Here is a 22,218-nt window from a genome sequence, read left to right on the forward strand (position 1 = left end):
TGCGGAAAAGCTGTTGAAGTCAGGTTCTTTTGTGAAGTTTTGGAGGGAGGAATCACCACCTCTACACTTTTAGTTTCACCTACTGGATTATCCTCTTTGCCTTGGACTTTGCTGTGCATAGTCTTAGGCGAAACCATATTGTAAAGTGTGACAAAAAACGATCTTATTGATGTTTATGGTAACATCTTCTGTGTCAAGAATTCTCCTTTTTTGTAGTACCACAAAAGACACTGCAGTGCCCATTTATGCCTTGCTGTTGAAGCATACCATTAAACTTTTACTGACAACATTGTCACCATCAAATGGCACATCTATGATATGCAGTTGAAATTCAAGCCAGAACGAACTGCTCTTAAACCCAAAACAGCACCCCGCGACAGTAGCACTGCCCATTTATTTGAAACAGACCTTGAGTCCATTGTTCTATCAGTGAGGCAACATACCATTGTCTTCGTACTTTTCCTCTGATTTCTCTGTAAAAAGTGTGATTTCATTCCATAGCACTCATATCTTGATACAATTGCTAGTGCATACAACGGAGCTGGCAGCTAGCACATTTATTTCTCCTACCCTGGAATCTTTGTCTTGCTTTCTGTGCTGGAAGGAGCTGTGCATGGAATGGTAGGATTTCCCAACAACAAAGTGCCCAACAGTAGAATTTACAGAGTCTACAGTCACTTAACATCTATACTATGCTGGCAAATTATCAGGTGCTTTAGGTTTTTTGTCAATATTTGAATTGTGTGAAGAAACCATTGAAGGGTGTCTCAAGGTCAGAACACCTTCCTGTCTATCACAGTAACATTTCAGTATTGCCTTTCTTGCTCTTTCTTTAAAACGTAATAAGAATAAACATTTCTCGAAGGAGGACACTGGAAGAGTAACCTTGCTTGATGACCTTTCAATGTGGAAAGGGAACCTTCCAATTTCATCAGACAAGCTTTTAGTCCCTGGACAAGGACCTAAATCACCAAGAACAACAATAATCCCATTCTGGGTCTGCGGAAGATGATCCTCGTCATCGCCTCTATCATACAGGGAGAACATATTATCAGTGTCTCCATTTATGTCAAAACCGCTCACCATGTCAACTGAGATAGTGTCATCATTGGCACTGCCATCATTCTTATCTTGCAAATGGCCTGAATCCTCTGGTACCAGAGGAATTGAAGATTCCAGTGGCGGTGGCAGCAGAGGCATAGGAGCCATTCAAGTTGGAAACACAAAAGGAGCACACAGAGCAGTTTTATAACATGACATGTTCATAGAGAATGATGGAAACAATTGAGGAGGTAGGGACATTGAACCCGGTTCTGAAAGTAACAAGGAAGAGCCAGATGGACTAGCATTTAGCAGTCTGTCATCATTGTCATAGAATATGCTTTGCAGTGATGTAAACATTTCTAGAAGCACATTCTGGGGTGCATCAAAGGGCCTATCATCACTGTTAGGGGCTGAAAATGGAGGGTTATACTGCCATTTACAATGCTTTCCCTCATCGGAATTCATGGTGATCTACTTAAACTTCAAGCCTCTAGAGGACACAGTTTTACATTTTTCAAACTGTGTCTGATCATAACACTCAGAGAAAAAAGCTTCCATGTCTAAATGAAGCCACACTTCATGGGAGCTTCCTAGAGTTTCCCCTTCCATCCGACAAAAGGAGAATATTGCAAAATCCTGCTTGGTGGGTGAGAGAATACTGGAGATACCAGCAATGACTGTAGCAGGACCACAGACAACAGTAGGGAAATGATTTATTGTCTGATTAAATTAAATCTTACAATATCGCAAATACTGCAATCCAACATTTTAAAAATTTAAGACATTTAAAAAAAAACTATTTCAAACATCAAATTTGCAGACACCAATCAAAACCTTCCAAAATTCATTACTAAATTTCTGTAAAGTGCTTAGCTGATTTTAAAAACATATTGAACAATAAACTTCATAAAAGCAATAGAGCATCACATTACAGACTACAACCAGAACCTTCCAAAATTCATTACCGAATTTCTGTAAAGTGCTTAGCTGGTATGAAAAGCATATTGTGTGATACAATCCATATAATCGTCGCTTTCAGATTACAGGGCAACTTGTGACAATGCACAAGCTGAACTATACTACGTGGTGATATCATGACTGTATTCACAGGACAAATTAATAGTTAAGCTGAGTCATGGATTGCCGATGTTTTTGACAATAACTAAAAACATGGCAAATTTACAGTTCAAAAAAGTGTCTGATGACTTAAAGCAAGCCATCACAGCTAGCCGGCATGACTGAAATTACCCGCTGATAAAAAGGTCCTTTTAGCAGCTCTTTCTCTCTTTTAATAGGGCTGGACATATGCAAGTCAGGTGAGTTATGTTTTCCTTCCCTATTTTGCACAATCTGCAGCAAGTCGTTATCATATTCCCGGCCCAAGGGACCGCATGGATAAGCCCAGGAAGGAGACTAAACCGGAACCTAATAAAACCAGCTTCTAAATATCTGGACCACCCAGTCTCTACTGGCAACTGCTTAAGAATCTTGAATGATCATCCAGGCATGTGATCTGCATGCAATGACAGTTTTTTCATCCGCCCATTAATAGTTTTTTGGAGGACTCTGGGGGTCCTTGAAGAGTTAGAGGGTACAAGAGCTGAGAAGACTTTTATAGGCACATCTACTATTGTCACCAAATGTGACATTGTAGTTCACTGGATGATATCAATCAGTGCCCCCCCACCCCGCCCCTAATTCACTCACTGGTGCCGAGGTGTGGACTGATGTGCACAACATAAGAGACCGGTCTACGAGGCTCGGGGTTGCCCTCGCAAGCAAGGTAGGATACTGGTGAAATGGTATGGACAGATGTCATAGAATTCACACCAGGGGAAAACCAAAGTACCAAAATGTATTGATGTCCGAACTCAACCTTTTGTATATTATGGCTGTACTCGGATGTTATGCAGTTTCCTCTGCTACACAGATTACACATCCTTATGTATTGTGTGCCAATGTAGAAAAACTTGTAAAACTCAATAACATCAGTTATCCAAAAAAAAAAAATCCTCTATCAAAGTCGTCAGTGCATCCAAAATGGTTGCCAGTTTGTTGATCAATGGTGCACAGGTACAATCAATGTATGATGCTGCTGCATAGTTTTACACTCTAGTTATTAATTTATTTAGATCTCCCAACTTCTGGGCAATCACCGATACTGATTTTGCCATTTCATTAAGTAGCTCCACTTGGACACACATCTTTTTTGACTGATGAGACCACTGTGATGTTCTAGATACAATGCCCCAAACAGCCCTGTCCTATCAATGAGGCGTTTGGCAAGTCTTCTTTTTGAGGGACCTCATTCTGAGTCCAATCGTACTTGACACTCTTCCCCTACTTTGGCTTGTGCAATACAACTGCTATCCTTACTACATATATACAGGGTAGCCCATGCATGAAGATCCCTTTTTCAGATGAAAAAACATTGGTTCTCTACTGTTCTGCCCTTAAGGGAGTTTGGCTTTGACTGCATAGAGTGTTAGTCATCATACTGGCTTGAGCTTTAGGCATCAATTGAGGTGAAGTTGTAGTGTGGCTAAAATTTAGCTATTGCTGTTCCAATTGCCCATTGCCTATATAATGCAGTTGATCCTAGGAGACTTGAGTCGACAGCCCTATAAAGGCTTCTTGTTTTTTGGTAATGTTTAGATTAGCTTCAATGGAAGTGGTATGCCAATCCTTTGTTCTGACAATGACGAATTTGATGGCGATACAAAGCTAGGGGAACCCAGGAGTGTTTTTGGTGGCTAAGATCTCAATGAATGTAGTTCTAGTTCAGTCATCGGTCCCCAATGCAGATTTAATAACAACTCTGGATTTCCGCCTATCACTGCGGAGTCATTTTTCTCCATACCCGGCTCCATGCTTTCACTTTGATTGCTATGGGCGCATTTGATATCTATTGTTGGTGAAACTGGTATTGGAAAGGAACACATGTCCTTAGATATTGAAAGCATAGCCCCAACTGGATCTTTTAAAAATTCAAATTTATGTGGTATCTTTGTTGACTTTTCAAACATTTGAAACATTGGAGAATCTCCACCAGATTTTGCCTTTGAATTTTTACTGCTGGTAGGGTGTCCTTTCATGACCAGTTCACAAGTTTCCTCTTCCCTAGCACTTACCAACAGTGCTCTTGTGATCCGAATTTTTATCACTTAGTTTTTGTAGATTCTGTAGATTTGATTAGTAATGAAAAAGAGGATTTAAAATTATTAATATGGTTTAAAAATACAGCTCCTATATAACCCATTGGATGGGTCCCATAGTCGTTAGTCAATCAAGGCACAGGAAGACGTTGGCAGTGGTTGGGAACAAGCCTTGCAAGCAGGATTAGATTGATCACCACCAGGTGGGGGTGCTAATGTCAGGTAGAAACACTAGTGTGCGCACAAGCTGCACTGGTCTAACGCTGACTGCTTCCACGCACCACACAGTGATTCCTGCATAATGCTTCTAACTCCAGGGCTCCCGTCACCTGCAAGGAAGGAGCAGCCTGCTCCCGCTGGATGCACACAGGCTGCTAGGGCTGGTGCTGGGCCTGGTGCAAGGGCAATTCACGGCGTGCAGCATTCGACAAGCTGCCACAGTGCTGCTTTCTCACAGTGGTGTTATCCACGCCGCCTAGTCTGACAGCAATAGTGGCTCCTTGGGAGGGCACAAGCACACTTGCTGTCTCCCTACGCCTCTAGCTGCTGCCCACTTGCCACTATCCCTCATGCCTCACAACTGCTGCCAAGACTTGCCCAAAGCACCGGTGTATCCATGCACGGCCTCAATCGGCTCCTGGCGGCTCCACTGCACTGAGCTCTGATACTCTGGGGAGTGGCGTAGCAGCATTATCTGCCTCGAAATATGATAGAAACGCTGCTGTGTCTACATGCAGCCACAGCCACACAGTCTTCTGCAGCCTTCTGGCCTCCCAGCAACCATTGTGATGGTGACTCCTGCGGCATCCTGGTGGCAGTAGTTTCCAGCTCCGAGCTCCCACCTCTGATGAGTAGCGTAGTTGCGTCACTCCTGCAAGCAGGAATTGTTTGCCCAATTGAGATTCTTCATCCGGTATTTTCTCTTCTTCGAGTTTGAAGGTTTTTGGAATCCTCATGTAGCTTCACTGGCACAGGATGCTTTCTTTATGTCCGGACTTAGATCTTCTCTGATGAGCTCTTTCCAGCAGTGGAGCAGCCTCTTCACGTAGACCACTCTCCCCGGAAGCCTAAGTCGCCAGAGATGTAAACACAGAATCGGGCATCACTCTTCTGGGTATGCAGTTGTTGAGAATCGAGGAGTGTCTTCAGCTTGATTTCAGAGCTGCTGCTACCCTTCAGAACCTCAACAGTAGGGTTGTGGCAAAATCTGAAAGACAGTGACAAAGTTCTGGAAAGTCATCAACTGTGGTAAAAACTGATGCTGTGGAAGGAGCTGACAGCACGACAGATGTCATGACAAAGACTGGGTTAGTCCTCAATGAGGTAGTCGAAGTAGACAGCAGCAGGACATAGATCTGGGAAAAAAAAAAAACACTTCCGTAAACTAAGGACCACTCAATTTTACTACTCTTTTTTTGTAGGTGACCCGTAATCTAAAAATTTAGGACAGGCTCAGAGGGTAAAATCTTCTTTCTTGGAAAATACTATAATTCCAGAAGTGGCTTTTTCTTTGACTGCAAAAATGGCTGGCATAGACCTGCCAGGTCCCTCTAGTACTAACAAGGCCAAATTTCAATCTGTTTCTTAGTCTTTCTGGGAGGTTGAAGTCTTATTTCTCAGTGCCTACAGTCATGGTCCAGCAATTAAATATAACTATATATTCCTCTGTTTGCATACTTGACACTTCTTGAAGAGAAAATACCTGGATGACTTCTCAGCCCTAAATGGAAGGAAACAGACCTCTATAATCATACAATGAATACAACATTATGTTTTGTTAGACATTCTATCAAAAGGATTAACATTTTTAAAGAAACTGGAGCGCAGCTCCCATAATTATTCTCACACTGATGTGGATTGAAAAACCTGGCAAAGCCTCTGGTGGTAGTAGAGATGGGTTCTGTTTGTCTGGCCAGTTTTCAGATCAGAAAATCAAATGGATAGGTTGTATGTAGGTATGAGTTTTTCCAAAGTAAAAGAGGGAAAGAGAGAGATTTTTTTTTTTTTGCTCCTGAACATTGGTTGCCGGAGGCTCCCAGCTTCATGACACAGAAGTAATAAACCATGTAAAACAATGAACGCTCCAAAGTTTAATAATAACCACACTTCCTACCATTTGGAATGGAAAAGTAAAATGAAATTAGTGTTTTGCTAAAGCTCAGGTTTTCTACAACTAGATCTTTTGCCAGGAAGAAAATCTTTAATAGCCACTCACAAACAGTCTACACACAATTCCTACTTTTATATTACAAATTTTAAGAAAGTTTCATGAATCTAAAAACAATTCTGCCTGTCCTCAAGCTTCGATATGACATGCTTTCAACTGACTGAACCTCATACTCTGGAAGTTTTCAAAGTGAAAATCATTAATTAGTGGTTTCACAGGCAATATCTGATGAGCAACATTAGATGACAATGTCCCCTAGATGAGTCTTCTGAGTGGCCAGGGTATACCCAGACGCGGCTCCTTTGTTCACTGTGCCATGGATTCAAGTTAGCCTGGCTGATACGGGGTGATACCCCAAAACCAGTTCCAGGATGCTCGCTTCTAGCCCAGGGAGGACCTGGCCTGGCAGTTCAGACTGGACTGTCTCCATCCGGGGCAGGGTCAAGACTGATTTGCATATGGCAGGGTCCAAACTGAGGTGGCATAGTGAGCAAAGGAACAATGGATTAACACCAGATCTGTGACTGGGGGTGAGTGCTTGAAAAGTTTCAGCCCTCTGTCCATCATCCTTTTGTGTTGCTGACGATCGAATAGCTGGCAGCATATTGCTGGAAACAACAAAACAAACCCCCACTTAAGTTTCTAATATCCAAAAGTATTTGACACACGTTACAGGTCATTTTGAAGGAAGAGGATTAACTAGATCTGTGAAGGGGATGGTAAATTTGCACGCCCCATTACAAATTCCAGAAAACAGTGGAATATTCAAATCAGAACTCAGATTGCTTTTTGACAATAAGCCATTTTTTCTCTACCATGTTTTCATCCCGTTACTCCGCATCCTACTAAGGCTTATTTTAAATGCACATTAATCATTAGCAAGTTCAATGACTGGTATTAAAAAAAATAAAAAAAAGACTTGCAAAAGGCAGTTTGGAATGATGATGAAGAAGAAACAGCTTATTAGGCACAACTTGCCAAAAAAGTTTTCTGGCGCTTGTAGACACAGCAGCGGAAGAATCAAGGCTGCTGAAATATCCACATTCGCAATTTTTTCACAGAAGCATGCAAAGGATGGAGAGTACTTGATGTCAGTAAGGAGGACGTTTCAAAGTTTGGGTGCTTGCTAGGACAGGCACCAGTGTTTCTGTTTTTGTCAATTCATACATGCCACAAATAAAACGTTGGCAGACGCTGATTAAAGGTGACAACAGGTCTATAACAAGTAAACATGTTTCTAAGAAAACAGGGGCCATCACAGTTGATGGCTTGATAATGCAAAGAGATTTTAAGGTTATGCATTTACGGATGGGTAGTCACTGGAGAAGAGTCAGGAGGGAACTAATGGACTTAGAGACAGATACATTTAAAAGAAGGGTGCAGCTCAGTTGTAAACAATTTGTAAGACGTGTAGCATATACTGAGGACAGCCTAGATAAAAAGCATTTTCGTAGTCAGGCAGAAATAAGGGCTTGGACGGTGTTTTGTCATGATGATACACGAAGCAGGGGCACATTTTTTCATAACATACAAAGGAAATGGAAACACTCAGCTAAAACATGATTTATTACCTAGGTTTCTGACTGTAGATGTGGGAGTTAGATTTCAGCTAAGTATGGAAGGCCACGATGCAGACGACCGAAGTGAGGTGTCTTCATCAAATCTAAGGCCTTTTGTCTTGTACCTTCAGGTAGTTGGACCTAACTTATTCATTTGGCAACTTCTTTTGTGCAGTGTCTAAAAGACTGTTGAGATAAGAAGCATTAGAAGATATTTTCTTTTTTGCTTTTAACCAGAACCTGTGCATCATCAGTATAGAAATGGCATTGCGTCCATGGCCTTGAACAACAGATGCATGTAAGGCTCAAAGGTGAGCCCTGAGGAACGTCATCTCTTGCTAAGGTAAACTTAGATCTAAAAAGGTGAAGGGAAAAGGCCTGTGAATTGTCTGAAAAGATGCACTGAAGACATCTTAATGCTCCTTGTCAGCCATCTATTTAGGAAAGGGGAGAGATCAGAACTGAGTGTGAGACCATGTCAAAAGCATCAGACAAATCAAGGACGATCAGTGTGGCAGAGCTAATCCGGTCCACTGTCTTCTTTAACTTATTTGAGATTCCTACCAGCGCAGTTCCATGCGGTGTGTGGGGAGGAATCAAAATTGTGTTGAGATCGTTAGATGAGATATAACAATAGTTGCAAATTTAATGCTTTTTCAACTATTTTAGAGGGAGAGTGTTGTAACGAAATAGGTCTGAAGTTAGTGAGGACACAAGGTTCCAAAGTGGGTTCAGTGGAGAAATTACTCAGGGACGAAGGGGCGGCAGGTTGTCTTTGATGGGCGTGAGGTGGGCCCTAAAAATGATTAAATCCAGTTCAAATATCATATGTGGTAAACTATGCAGAGAAAGTTGGCAAATCAGGTGAGGAGCTGGTGCACTATGAGCGCTGCAGACGGGCTAGCAGTGTCCTGTGCCCACGTTTGAGATATTTGGGACGGGTTTAAGGCTCCAAGCAATTGATTGCAATCATATACCATTCTAATAAGAATGGCAAATTAGTCTGTCAAGCCGAAAGTAAGGGGAGCTTGCACTATGAAATAAGAGCGATTAGTGAAGATGGGGTGAAGGGTGTGGCTGGTCTGATGAATAGGAACAGACACCAACTGCTAAAAACCTACAGTGGATAATGAATCTTAAGTGTCTGGTGTCAGATAAAGAGTGATATTTGAGAGAATAGTTTTTGTTGCTGCGATTGCTGAAGTTAGCTGATTTAATATATAGGGAGCACAAAAGTTAGTTAAGGGAGGAAAGAACTCTAGTTTCAGGCCAGGGGAGTAATAAACCAGCAAAGGTAGTAACTGAGTTTAGTTTCATACTTAAAGAACGAGTTACTTACCTTCGGTAACGACTTTTCTGGTGGATACATTAGCTACCTGTGGATTCCTCACCTCATGAATACTCCCATGGCGCCAGCATTCGACGGAAATCTTCTTACTAGTCTCTGCACGTCGACGAGGACGTCACTGTCTCGCACGCGACGCCGTCTGACGTCATACAGGCAATAAGAGGTCCTCGACGACGTGCGGACGTCAGTACCAATCATTTTTTACGTGCATGAGAACAACCAGGCAATGCAATGAAAGAACAAAGCAACATCCATTATATTGTAAAAATACACCACATTGTATGAATAACTGTAAATCTTTTTATGTACATATATATATATATATATATATATAAAACTCTCTCTTTTAAAATATATACACACACCAAGTATATACATAAAGATATATACACATATACCTATATATATATAAATATATTATATATATACATCTATTGCACCCTCAAAGACCAAGAGGAGCGCACTCAAGGATTACTTGGCAAGACCATAAAGGCAACGGGGAGGCGGGTGGGACCGTGAGGAATCCACAGGTAGCTAATGTATCCACCAGAAAAGTCGTTACCGAAGGTAAGTAACTCGTTCTTCTGATGGATACAACTACCTGTGGATTCCTCACCTCATGAATAGAGTCCCAAAGCAGTACCACGCCCGGCGGTGGGTGCCTAAATGGTCAAACCAAGAAATCCTGCAGCACTGACCGTGCAAAATGGCCGTCCCTTCTAACCTCAGAATCTAAACAGTAATGTTTTGCAAAAGTGTGAAGGGACGACCAAGTTGCGGCCTTGCAGATGTCGACCACAGGAACACCTCTGGCTAAGGCCGAAGTGGCCGACTTAGCTCTGGTGGAATGAGCTCTAATGCCCTCAGGAGGATCCTTCTTTGCCAAAGAGTAACATATTTTAATGCAAAGAACAACCCACCTGGATAGTGTTCTCTTGTGGACTGCCTTTCCTCTCCTCTTGCCCACGTATCCAATAAACAGCTGATCCTCCAGCCTGAAATCCTTTGTTCTATCGATAAAGAAGCTCAACGCTCTCTTTGGGTCCAGACGGTGCAGTCTTTCTTCCTCTTTGGAAGGATGAGGCGGAGGATAGAACGTGGACAAAGTAATGGCCTGAGCCAAATGGAAGGGTGAAACAACCTTCGGGAGGAAAGCAGCCTTGGTCCTCAACACCACCTTATCCCCATAAAAAGTTGTATAAGGGGGTTTTACTGATAAGGCCTGCAACTCACTCACTCTCCTTGCTGATGTTATAGCTATCAGGAAGACTGTTTTTAAAACCAAATACCTCAAGGGGCAAGAATGCATAGGTTCAAAAGGGGACCCCATAAGGAAAGTCAGGACTAAGGACAAATCCCATTGCGGCATAACGAATGGCTTTGGAGGATATTGATTTAGAAGACCTTTCAAGAATCTGATAACAATAGGGGATTTAAATAAAGATGGTTGGTCTGGAAGACATATGAAGGCTGACAAGGCCGATAAATAACCTTTAATGGTAGCCACTGCACAACCTTTTTGCGCCAGAGATAGAGCAAAAGACAAAACGTCCGATAGATGAGCATGTAAAGGATCAATCTGCCTCTCTCCACACCACGCAACAAATTTAGACCACCTATTAGCGTAGATAGATTTAGTGGAGTGTCGCCTGGCCGCTAATATAACATCCACTACCTCAGGCGGGAGAGAGAAGGAACTCAGGTTGCCCCGTTCAATCTCCAGGCATGTAGGTGCAGACTCTGGAGGTTGGGGTGTAGAACCTGCCCCTGCGACTGTGAGAGGAGGTCTGCCCTGAAAGGGAGACGGAGCGGCGGGCACGTTGAGAGTTGGAGAAGGTCGGAGTACCACACCCTCCTTGGCCAATCCGGAGCTATTAAGATTACTAGAGCCCGGTCTTGGCGAATCTTCCTCAATACTCGAGGAATCAAGGGTATGGGAGGAAACGCGTAAAGCAACTGGCCGCACCAGGTCATTTGAAACGCGTCCCCCAACGCTTCCTGCATCGGATACTGAAGGCTGCAGAACAACGGACAATGCGCGTTCTCTCGAGTGGCGAACAGATCTACCCGAGGAAACCCCCACTTCTGGAAGATTAAACGGACTTGATCTGGATGGAGACGCCACTCGTGGTCTGCCGAGAAGTGGCGACTGAGACTGTCCGCACGCACGTTCAAGACTCCGGCCAGATGGTTTGCTATCAAGCAAATCCGATGGTCCTTTGCCCAGGACCATAGTCGAAGAGCTTCTCTGCAGAGAAGGTACGACCCCACTCCTCCCTGCTTGTTTATGTACCACATCGTGGTAGTATTGTCCGTTAGGACCTGTACCGACTGACCACGAAGGGAAGGGAGGAAGGCCTTGAGAGCCAGACGTACAGCCCGTAACTCTAACAGATTGATGTGAAAAATCTGTTCCTCTGGAGACCAAAGACCTTTGATCTCCAGATCCCCCAGATGAGCTCCCCACCCTAGAGTGGAAGCATCCGTTATGACTGTGGCCACTGGTGGCGACTGCTGGAACGGCTTTCCTTGTGAAAGATTGTTGCTTGCAATCCACCACTTCAAATCCACAGCAGAATCTCTGGAGATCTTGACAGTACCCTCTAGATCCCCTCTGTGTTGAGACCACTGCCTTCGGAGGCACCACTGAAGAGCCCTCATGTGCCAGCGAGCATGCGTGACCAACAGAATGCAGGAGGCAAAAAGACCGAGCAGACGAAGGACCTTGAGGACTGGAACTACCGCTCCATTTCGAAACATTGGAACCAAATCCTGAATATCTTGAATCCGCTGAGGCGGAGGAAAGGCCCGACCCAATGTTGTATCCAGTACTGCCCCTATGAACAGGAGACGCTGAGAGGGCTCTAGGTGAGATTTGGGCTCGTTCACCGAAAAGCCCAGGTCGAACAACAACTGGGTTGTTGACTGCAGATGACGCAACACAAGCTCCGGGGACTTGGCTTTGATCAACCAATCGTCCAAGTAAGGGAATACTGCTATCCCCTTCCTTCTGAGCTCTGCCGCAACCACCGACATCACCTTCGTGAAGACTCGAGGTGGTGAAGTAAGACCAAACGGAAGGACCGCAAACTGGTAGTGTTGCGATCCCACCACAAACCGGAGATACTTCCTGTGTGACTTGAGTATCGGGATATGAAAGTAAGCATCCTGCAAGTCGACAGACACCATCCAGTCTTCCATGTTCAACGCCAAAAGCACCTGTGCTAGGGTCAGCATCTTGAACTTTTCCTGCTTGAGGAACCAATTCAAGATCCTCAGGTCCAGAATTGGTCTCAAACGACCATCCTTCTTGGGAATCAGGAAATACCTTGAGTAAACTCCTTGACCCCTTTCCTGCTCCGGGACCAACTCCACCGCGCCCTTTAAAAGGAGGACTTCTACCTCCTGTTCTAGCAACAGGAGGTGTTCTTGTGAACAATACGAAGGGCGGGGCGGGATGAGGGGCGGAAACTCCCGAAAGGGAAAGGTGTAGTCTTTTCCCACAACACTGAGAACCCAAGTGTCCGACGTAACAGTCTCCCATTTGGTGAGAAAATGCTGTAATCTTCCACCTACAGGAGAGGAGTGAGTGGGAAATGGTGGAAGCCTAAGGCTGCTTCCCCTGCTGCACCCCGCCAGAGGATGAGGAAGAGGCAGAGTGCTGCTGAGAGGCTCCCCTGGTGCGGACCCTACCCCTCCCCCTAAAAGATCTATAGGGATGGGAAGAGGCAGGTTGCTGATATCTTCCCCGAAAGGAAGAGGAGGAAGAGCCACGCCCAAATCCACGAAACCTCCTGAAGAATCTGGAAGAGGCCGTGGAAGAAGGAGCTTGGAGTCCCAACGACTTAGCCGTGGCCCTGCTCTCCTTAAAACGTTCCAAGGCCGAATTAGCCTTAGCCCCAAACAGTTTGTCCCCATCAAACGGGAGATCCAACAATGTGGACTGTACATCTGCCGAAAAGCCCGAGTTACGGAGCCAGGCCTGTCTCCTTTCCACCACAGTTGTGCCCATTGCTCTGGCTACCGAGTCGGTGGTATCCAGTCCCGTCTGGATAATTTGGGTCGCAGCAGCCTGGGCATCAGAGACAAGATCCAAAAGACCCTGGGGAAGCTCTGTAGACGAAGAGATGTCATCCATCAGAGCATGAATATACCTCCCCAGGATACAGGTCGCATTAGTGGCTTTTAACGCCAGACTGCAGGACGAAAAAATCTTCTTCGACTGCGCCTCTAGCTTTTTTGAGTCTCTGTCCCCAGGCACCGTCGGGAAAGAACCAGGCGCTGACTTGGACGAACAGGAGGCCTGCACTACCAAGCTCTCCGGCGTAGGGTGCCTAGATAAGAAACCAGGATCAGTTGGAGCCGTCCGATACCTCCTGGCCACGGCTCTGTGAACTGCTGGGGAAGATGCCGGCCTCTTCCACACCTCTAAAACCGGATCCAGCAGAGCGTCATTAAAAGGTAACAGAGGCTCCGCCGCGGCTGAGGCCGGATGCAACACCTCCGTCAAAAGGTTTTGTTTCGCCTCCACCACCGGCAAAGGCAGGTCCAAAAAACTAGCTGCCTTCCGTACCACTGTATGAAAGGAAGCAGCTTCCTCAGTATATTCCCCCGGGGACGAAAGGTCCCACTCAGGGGAAGTGTCCAGCCCACTGGCCGACTCCAGTCCACGCAGCCCATCACCCGAGTCCTCTAGCTCTCCTTCCTCTAGGGCTCGTTGGTACTCCTGCTCTTCTAGTACCCGGAGAGCACGCCTCCTTGAATGCAGTCGTTGCTCAAGCCGCGGAGTCGACAATGCCTCCGCCGAAGTCGGAGATCGGCGCCGATCTTCCGAAGCCACCGACGCCGCATCCGGCGCCACGGGTAACTTCGGCGCCGACTGAAGAGCAGCTGAAACAGATGGACCCACCGGAGTCACAGGCCGAAATCTCGACGTCGACGGGATGGAAATCCCTGGGGCCAATCCCTCCGAAGCCACCGGAGCGGCCACCGGCGCCGACACTGGTGCCGAGCCCACGTTCCCAAACGGGAGAAAGGGCATAAAGGGTGCCGGCCGAAGAGGCGCAGGATCACCCAAAGAAAAGGCCAAAGGCCCAGCCGGAGCACCCCCTGGAGCCATCTGTTGGAAGATGGCATACATCGCATTCAAGAATGCGGAACTATCGGCTCCAGGGGTGGGAAAAGCCGGATACTGGGGTGCCTGTCTCGGAGGCGACCCCGACGCCGGCCTCGGCGTCTGCGCCGGAGAAAACACTTGAGGCTCCAATACCTCAATCACCGACGCCTGTCCAGGCGAAGTTGGTGACGCCGGAGAGGGCAACGGCGTCGAAGGATGCGGCGTCACCGTGGGGCTGACCTCCCATGTCTTTCGGCGCCGATCCGGAGACCTGGAACGAGCCTCCCTTGAATGACGCCGAGATTCTCTACGGCGCCGGGAGTCTCGATGACGCCGATGTCTTGGAGAAGACTTCTTGTGATGCTTCTCCTTTGAATTGGCCATAAACAGCTTCGCCTCACGTTCTTTAAGGGCCTTCGGATTCATGTGCTGACATGAATCACAAGTCGAGACGTCGTGGTCGGAGCTCAAACACCAAAGGCAATCGGAATGAGGATCCGTCACCGACATCTTGCCTCCGCACTCACGACAAGGCTTAAATCCAGACTTTCTCTGCGACATTATTTCCACAGAGAAAGAGTACGCAGCAAGATATACACTGTAACCGCAAGAGTAACAGTTGCTCCCTCGAAGATAACCGTTTCGAATGCACGGAAAAAAGGGAACTGACGTCCGCACGTCGTCGAGGACCTCTTATTGCCTGTATGACGTCAGACGGCGTCGCGTGCGAGACAGTGACGTCCTCGTCGACGTGCAGAGACTAGTAAGAAGATTTCCGTCGAATGCTGGCGCCATGGGAGTATTCATGAGGTGAGGAATCCACAGGTAGTTGTATCCATCAGAAATCAGCATTTAGCATGAGTAAGATAATTACTTTCAATTACAGTGCAATTAAGATTGGAGTGATGAACAATAGCAATATTGCAAACTAGTCGATTTTGACAGTCATGCGTGATAATTTTATAATCTAAGGGAATTGAAGATGTTACACTTGGGTCAATGGAGTCGTTGAACCAGGATTCGGAAAAAAATAATAAATTCAGCTCAGCATAAGCACATAGATTAGATTTTTCTTAACCAATTTTAATGAATTTTAGCGGTCGTACAAATGCATAACAATCATATCAGGACTAATGTAACATATTTAGCGCCAACACTCCTACCTTATATCTTATTCATGAATTTCTGTGCACTTTGGCCGGCATTAGTCGGTGTTTTTTCTTTTCAACTAACATTTCAACAATAAAAAATAAGAAACAATTCACACAGCAGCATTATTACATCTTTGGATACTCTGCAGGTTACGGCAACATTATCGCTATCTAACTCAGTTGTACCAGTTTACGGAACTGCATACCATTAAGTGACAGCATACATCATATTGCAAGATCTTCACAGGAATAGCCTGCATGCTTAGTTTAGTGGGAGGGAGGAGAGGTCAAGGTAGAAAGGGTGGGAGAAGGGGACTGGAGGGGGGTGGGGAGAGAATAGATACGGTGAGGCAGGGGTGAATTGTAAGGGGGCAGGAGTAAATCCGTATGTCATATACCTGGAAAGCCAGTTCCACAGGTGATGTAACTACGATCTTAGTTGTTTAGTTCTTCCTGAAAAGTACATAGCTCAAGGAGTATTGTCTCCTAGTCAACAGCAATGGGGATTCTGCGCAATCCACAATCCTCTTCACACATTCGGGCCACAGCTTGCGCATTTCCCCATTTAAATTTTGCTGCACACCAATGCACAACACCTGGCAGTGTGTGAGCTTTCCAGTGCATATCAATAAGCATGAAGGGAATAAGCAATGCTAGGTCCTTGAAATAATTCAAAGCTTTAGTGGCTTTTGAATCCTAGCTAGCAGCGAGCTCTCCATGGTGCACACATTTGTGCAGTCTGGCACAGCCGTTATTGCCCTTGAGACTTCTCCCCTTAACTGCACAGCCATCGCGCATGTCATGAACATGTGGCCCCATGCGTACAAATAAGACTTGCAATCAGAGAATAGGCACAGTTCAGACAGCTTACTTTTTAGCTGAATGGAGATGATTTGAGGGACAAAGAAGGTTGAGCGCTGGGTCATTTTTGGTGGTGGGGATGGACATAGGGGCTTCGACATGCCGAGATGCCTTTGGCGCATCTGCTGCGTGGAATGACCACATTTTATAGCTGCCTCTGATCAGTAGTTATAGTTGAACTTGTGAATGGAGTTCACAACAGGTGTAAAAAATGAGGTCTTAATGTTGAACTGTCTGTAATTGATAATGTTAAAAAATTTGTGAAGTGTTGACTCTAGAAGTGTACAACTTTCGGCAAACTTATATAACAGCCACATAGGCTACTCCATATGTTTTTTATCTATTGAAGCTTTGGGCAGAACATTTTTAAGGAATTGTTATGCTACATACTTGTTTGACACCTGATCAGTACAGGCCATCTTAACGTCCACTGAAATGTTTAGCTTTAGAACAAGTCTTTCAACTATGCCGGAAGGGGTCAAATGTGGGCGAGAGTCACAAAACATTACCTTGATGACAATATTTGATCCTTTAACACTTGGCCTACTTCCAGCAAAGTATCCACCCATCTAATTCCAGGATGTATGCCATGCTTCAAATGCAAATGTCAGGAAAGTGTGGAGAAACTGGGCAGAAATGGATGGTGATGAATGGATTACCATGGGAACACGGCAGAGCTTGGATGCTTACATCTTCTTTCGGAAATCCTTTTCCAGTCCTGCCTTCAAATGCAGGCCCTTCCCGACCAACTGTGAAGGAGGATGAGTAAGGGGAACAACCAGTAAGATCAATGTGAGGGTCATTTTTCATTTAAGGTTCAGAAAGCTAAAAAAAGCTGTCTTTCTGCTAGGAAACAGGAAAAGCTTTCAGGAAAACAGAATGGTCTATGTGGGATCTGATCTGTCTGGAAGCCACCAGGGAAAAGGATTACAGTACAGAGTCTCAGAACTAGATGAAAAATGCTCCATCATCTGACACGATCCACAGTTCACATGTGTATGCTGAAAGTACATAAAATGATAATTCTCTAAACTTCAAGGGCATTTGAGTTCTCGGCTGCAACGATGATCAAACGTGTGCAGAACAAGGCTGCCATTTTGATAGAGAGAAACTTTGCAGCTGCAACACCTAAGTTACACGAAACATGCAAATGAACTAAGGCAAGGGAAAGGTTACTTACCTGTAACAACAATTTTGCAGCATGAAGACGTTTCTGTATTCACATGCAGTGCATTACTCAACCATTTAGGGGGTCATTCCAAGTTTGGAGGGCGGCGGTTGCCGCCCACCAAACTTACCCCGCCAATTGGCCGCTCCACGGTCAGAAGACCGCGGGGGCCATTCAGACTTTCCCGCTGGGCCGGCGGGCGCCCGCCAAGGGAGCGCCCGCCGGCCCAGCGGGAAAGGCCCTGCAACACAGAAGCCGGCTCCGAATGGAGCCGGCGGTGTTGCAGGGGTGCGACGGGTGCAGTTGCACCTGTCGCGATTTTCACTGTCTGCTATGCAGACAGTGAAAATCATGCTGGGGCCCTGTTAGGGGGCCCCTGCACTGCCCATGCCAGTGGCATGGGCAGTGCAGGGTCCCCCAGGGGCCCCACGATACCCAGGGGCCCCATGACACCCGTTCCCGCCATCCTGTTCCTGGCAGTAAAAACCGCCAGAAACAGGCTGGCAGGAAGGGGGTCGGAATCTCCATGGCGGCGCTGCTTGCAGCGCCGCCATGGAGGTTCAGCCCAGCCAGGGGAAATCCGGCGGGAAACCGCCGGATCCCCTTTTCTGACCGCGGCTTTACCGCCGCGGTCAGAATGGGCAATGAAGCACCGCCAGCCTGTTGGCGGTGCTTCCGTTGCCCGGTCGGAATGAGGGCCTTAGTTAGTTAGTCTCAAACTAACCCCATTTTGTTTCCTTAAGGCTGTTGTCAGTCCTTTATGAGATTGAACATAAGCCTGCAATGTCCCAGTGCATGTTTGTTGCAGTCAGATCGTATTTTGGTGACCTATGTCTTAAAGGTCTAGTTCTGTGTGTAATTTGTTGTTTTGAACTTTGTCTTTTCTCTTCACTGTAGAGGTAGGTAGGTGGGTCACATGTGAAAATAGAAAAGCCTTCAAGCTAAAAACCTATTGCTATAGGTAAGAAAACCTGTCTTTTTGCAGCATTAATCTCTTCAGGATTCACATGCTGTGCATAGACTTTCTATCAGTATTAGCTCTTTGTGGAAGGATAGGTTGAAGTGTGTGTGGAAGCAAAAAGGTGTCAAGACATTCTGTCCCACTTGAAACTTGCTGTTTGCGTGGATGTCCATGTAGTAATGTTTTGTGAATATGTGGACTGATGGCCATGTTGCAGCCATGCATTTGTTACTAATAAAGACATTTGCAATGCACACTAGTGTGGCTGCCCTTTTCCTAGCGGAGTGTGTTTTTTTGGTTTGTTGTTCAGATATTTATCTGTTAAAGAATGGCATGACTGGGTGGTTTCCACTATCCATCTTGCAGTGGTAAACTTTGACACCTGTAGATTTCTATTCCCCAAAGCATATCAAACGTTTCCTAAAGTTTTGGTTCCTCTAAGTAGTACATTACTGTTCTCCTAATGTCTAGCATATGTAGGGCTCTTTCTGCCTCTGTTTTGGTTATTGAAAGGTGGCCAGTGGTTATTCTGATTGATATACATCACAAAGTAATAGTATCTTTGGGGTGAAGAGGAGGTTAGATCTCCCAACTCCTCTATTCTAGCGTATCTGTAAATACAGATCTTGGAAAGTTAAGAGCCTGCAATCTGCTCAACCTACAAAAGGATGCTGTAGCAACTAAGCAGGTAGTGTTAATGGCCAGACACATGGGTTCTCTTTTGGGCACTGGTTCAAATGGTTATTTTATAAGCTGTTTTAGCACTAGGATAAGGTTCAACACTGGTTTGGACAAACACCTTGGTAATGCAATTCTTTTCACTTCTTCTACAATAGTTTAACGTCTGACACGGCAAAAGGTTTCTTCACTGAAGTTTCTGTAATGTATGCAACTATATCAAACAGGTGTATCAACCTATATGTAAGTATGCTTTTCACCAGCACGTACATCAACTATCCGACAGTGGTTGTGTTCTGGTCAGATTGTGTAGAATGGTTTCCTTCCTACATAAGTGAACGAGCTTGATCCATAACACATAATATTTGCATGGTGATTGTCTTCCACCTCCCTTATTAATTCCACACACCTGTCTGGGGTCCTAGGTAGCCAAAGTCTTCAGGAGCCAGGCTGCTACACTAAGGATAGCTGGCTCCTGGTAACACACCTGCTCTCTCTTTAGTATTAACAGGCACTGAAATACTGGGAGTTTTATCACCCCATCTTATGCCATTTCTATAAGATTTGAGAACCATGCTTATCTGGCCCACTGTGGGGCGATTAGTATCACTATCATGTTTGTTTGCTTGTACATGTTTACAACCACTGGTGTCGGGTGTCAGTGGAAAGGAGTATGCAAATGTCTGTCTGGTCTATTAGCAGGACCTTCCCTGAAAACCTTTGGTAGTTTGTGTTTGCATATGTTATCTAGTTACTCCTCTATTAACTATTGATCTATTTGTGGTGTTTCCTGGTTCGGTTATTGTGTCTACCACCTTTTCAATGAGCTCCCCCTCAAACTGAACCCTTTCTTGCCTGCTTAATATGTCAACTTCTAAAAAATTTTGTGCTGGCATGTTTATTGCTGTTAGTGCTATCTCTTTGGATGCCTTTGGACAGCCCATCTACAGATGCCCTATGGTAACCTGCACACAACATATGACTTGGTGCCACCCTGTTTGTAAAAATAGAACATTGTAGCTCAGTGCTAGAAGAATATTCAAAACATTTATATATTTTTTTGCCTTAGCAAGAATTCCGTTAAGTCAGGATTTTCAGGTTTACAATGTGTGCACCGTAAACTGAGTGGAATAGCTTTATGGTAATGGTCACTGAGGCATATGGTTCTTTGAAAGATGGGTCTATGCCATGCTTTTTGCTGTCTCCCACTGTATCTGCCTGTGCAATTTGCTTTAACAATTGGATCCTCCCAATACTCCTTCACCTATGACCACTAGCTAATTAACTTCTCATGATTAGGTTTGAAAGGAAGTCTAGTAAAAAGAATTAAGGGGATGATAAAGCCATCATACCCCGTAACTTCATCACACTTCTCTCTGTCAGAGCCTGGTCCTTCTGGTAGAGGCAAACTTGCTCTATCAGTGCCATCACTCTCTTTTGGACAGAATATGCTCTAGCCCTGTTAGAGTCAACCTCTGTCCCCAGGTAGACCTTTTCTTTCATGGGTAGGGCTGAGTATTTATCTGTGCTCACTGAGAATCTTAGTTTGTGCATCATTTCCATTACTCGTTGTACAATGTTCGAGCATGAACCTTGCAAATTCATCTTTACCAAACAATCATATAGGTAGGGGTATACATGTATATCCTACCTTCTCAAGTACAATGTTATTACTGCAAGGTATTCTGGGAACACCTTTGGTTCTGGCTTTATCAAAATGGTAGAACATTTACCTAGTAACTGTCTACCACAAAACTGAGGTACATTTTGTGACTGCTCTTCTTCGAGATGTGGAAGTACTGTTCTGCCAGATGTTGAATGAGATCCTCAATATCTCTTCCCTCTCTTTATGTCCATATCGCCTAAGCAGGACATTAGAATTTTCAATGCGCCACTGATCTCTTTCTACACACAGCTTTAGTCTTTTGCTTCCTTTGACTGGTGGCAGGTCAATGGATGGTGCAGCGTTGATACTGTGGACACTATGATGAAGCAGATGGTGAATCACTTTTGATGAAGATAAGGTCCAGGCTTGGGGCTTAAATTACTTCACTACCACTGATCTGACTACTTTGATGGCACTGGTTCTTTGAACACCTCAACACCCTGGTTCAGTATATTAATGACTAGGAATTGTTCTTTATTTAATGGCAGTTGTGTTTTCCATAGGATACAAGCCGCAGTCTGCTACTCCTGCACCTCATACATGTCAGCAGCCATTTTAAACACTGTATTGTACAATGATAAATCATCTGAGAGTGATGATCTTCATCAGTACAAGTCAAGGATCTCTTCTGGGGTGGCAGCTTCCAGGTCCTGTCATGTCTTCTTCTGACTCTGACCTTTGTTGCCTCCTTTGTTTTAAGCATTGTTTTAATTGCTGAATGAAAATGAAGATAGTTTTGATCTCAAGAGACTGAAATCTTCATCTCAGCTTCACTGCAACCATGTGGCACTGAGGGCATACACCTTTTCGTCATCAGCACCATTTCTTTCAACGTCTTTTGTGACACTTCTTTCTTCACATATACCGATGCCATATCTTTGGCATCAAACCCCTGTTCTCCCTTGGCCTCCTTCATTTCCTCATAATCCGACAGCCACATTTCCTTTGGGATCCCTTTCATGACTGGGTCATGGCAAAGTGGACCGACCCCTGTTCTTCCTCTTACTTAGAGAGTCCTGAGAAATATTCCTTACACCCCTTCCAAATTATAGTCTTATGGTCTATAGGAAGGCAAAAGTAACAGACTGTCTTTTTCGGATCTAATCTGAGCTGCCAGTTCAGGCAGAATCTAAAAGGGGTGTTTTACAACACTTCTAGATCTTAGGCGTAGTTTCACTGCTAATTATACAGTATAAGAACTACACTGTCGAAGACCAAATGAAAACAAAACTCTCTCCTGGATTTTTTATTTTTTAGGTGTTTGTCGTCTCATTTGGATGCCTTATCATTCTCCCCTCTTTTCTGGCTTTGATACCAGTTTGCCGCCATCTCTTCTTCGATGAT

At 45.0% G+C, this 22,218-nt stretch overlaps 1 protein-coding gene across 4 annotated transcripts in view; it reads right to left on the minus strand.

Annotated features, from left to right (window-relative positions):
* LOC138304453 (histone-lysine N-methyltransferase, H3 lysine-36 specific-like) overlaps positions 1-22,218 on the minus strand; it is a 1,084,114-nt gene that overhangs the window by 602,000 nt on the left and 459,896 nt on the right. The gene's annotated exons all lie outside the window — the stretch shown is intronic.

The sequence above is a fragment of the Pleurodeles waltl genome, chromosome 7 (genome assembly GCF_031143425.1).
Source record: "Pleurodeles waltl isolate 20211129_DDA chromosome 7, aPleWal1.hap1.20221129, whole genome shotgun sequence".
Classification (NCBI taxonomy): domain Eukaryota; kingdom Metazoa; phylum Chordata; class Amphibia; order Caudata; family Salamandridae; genus Pleurodeles; species Pleurodeles waltl.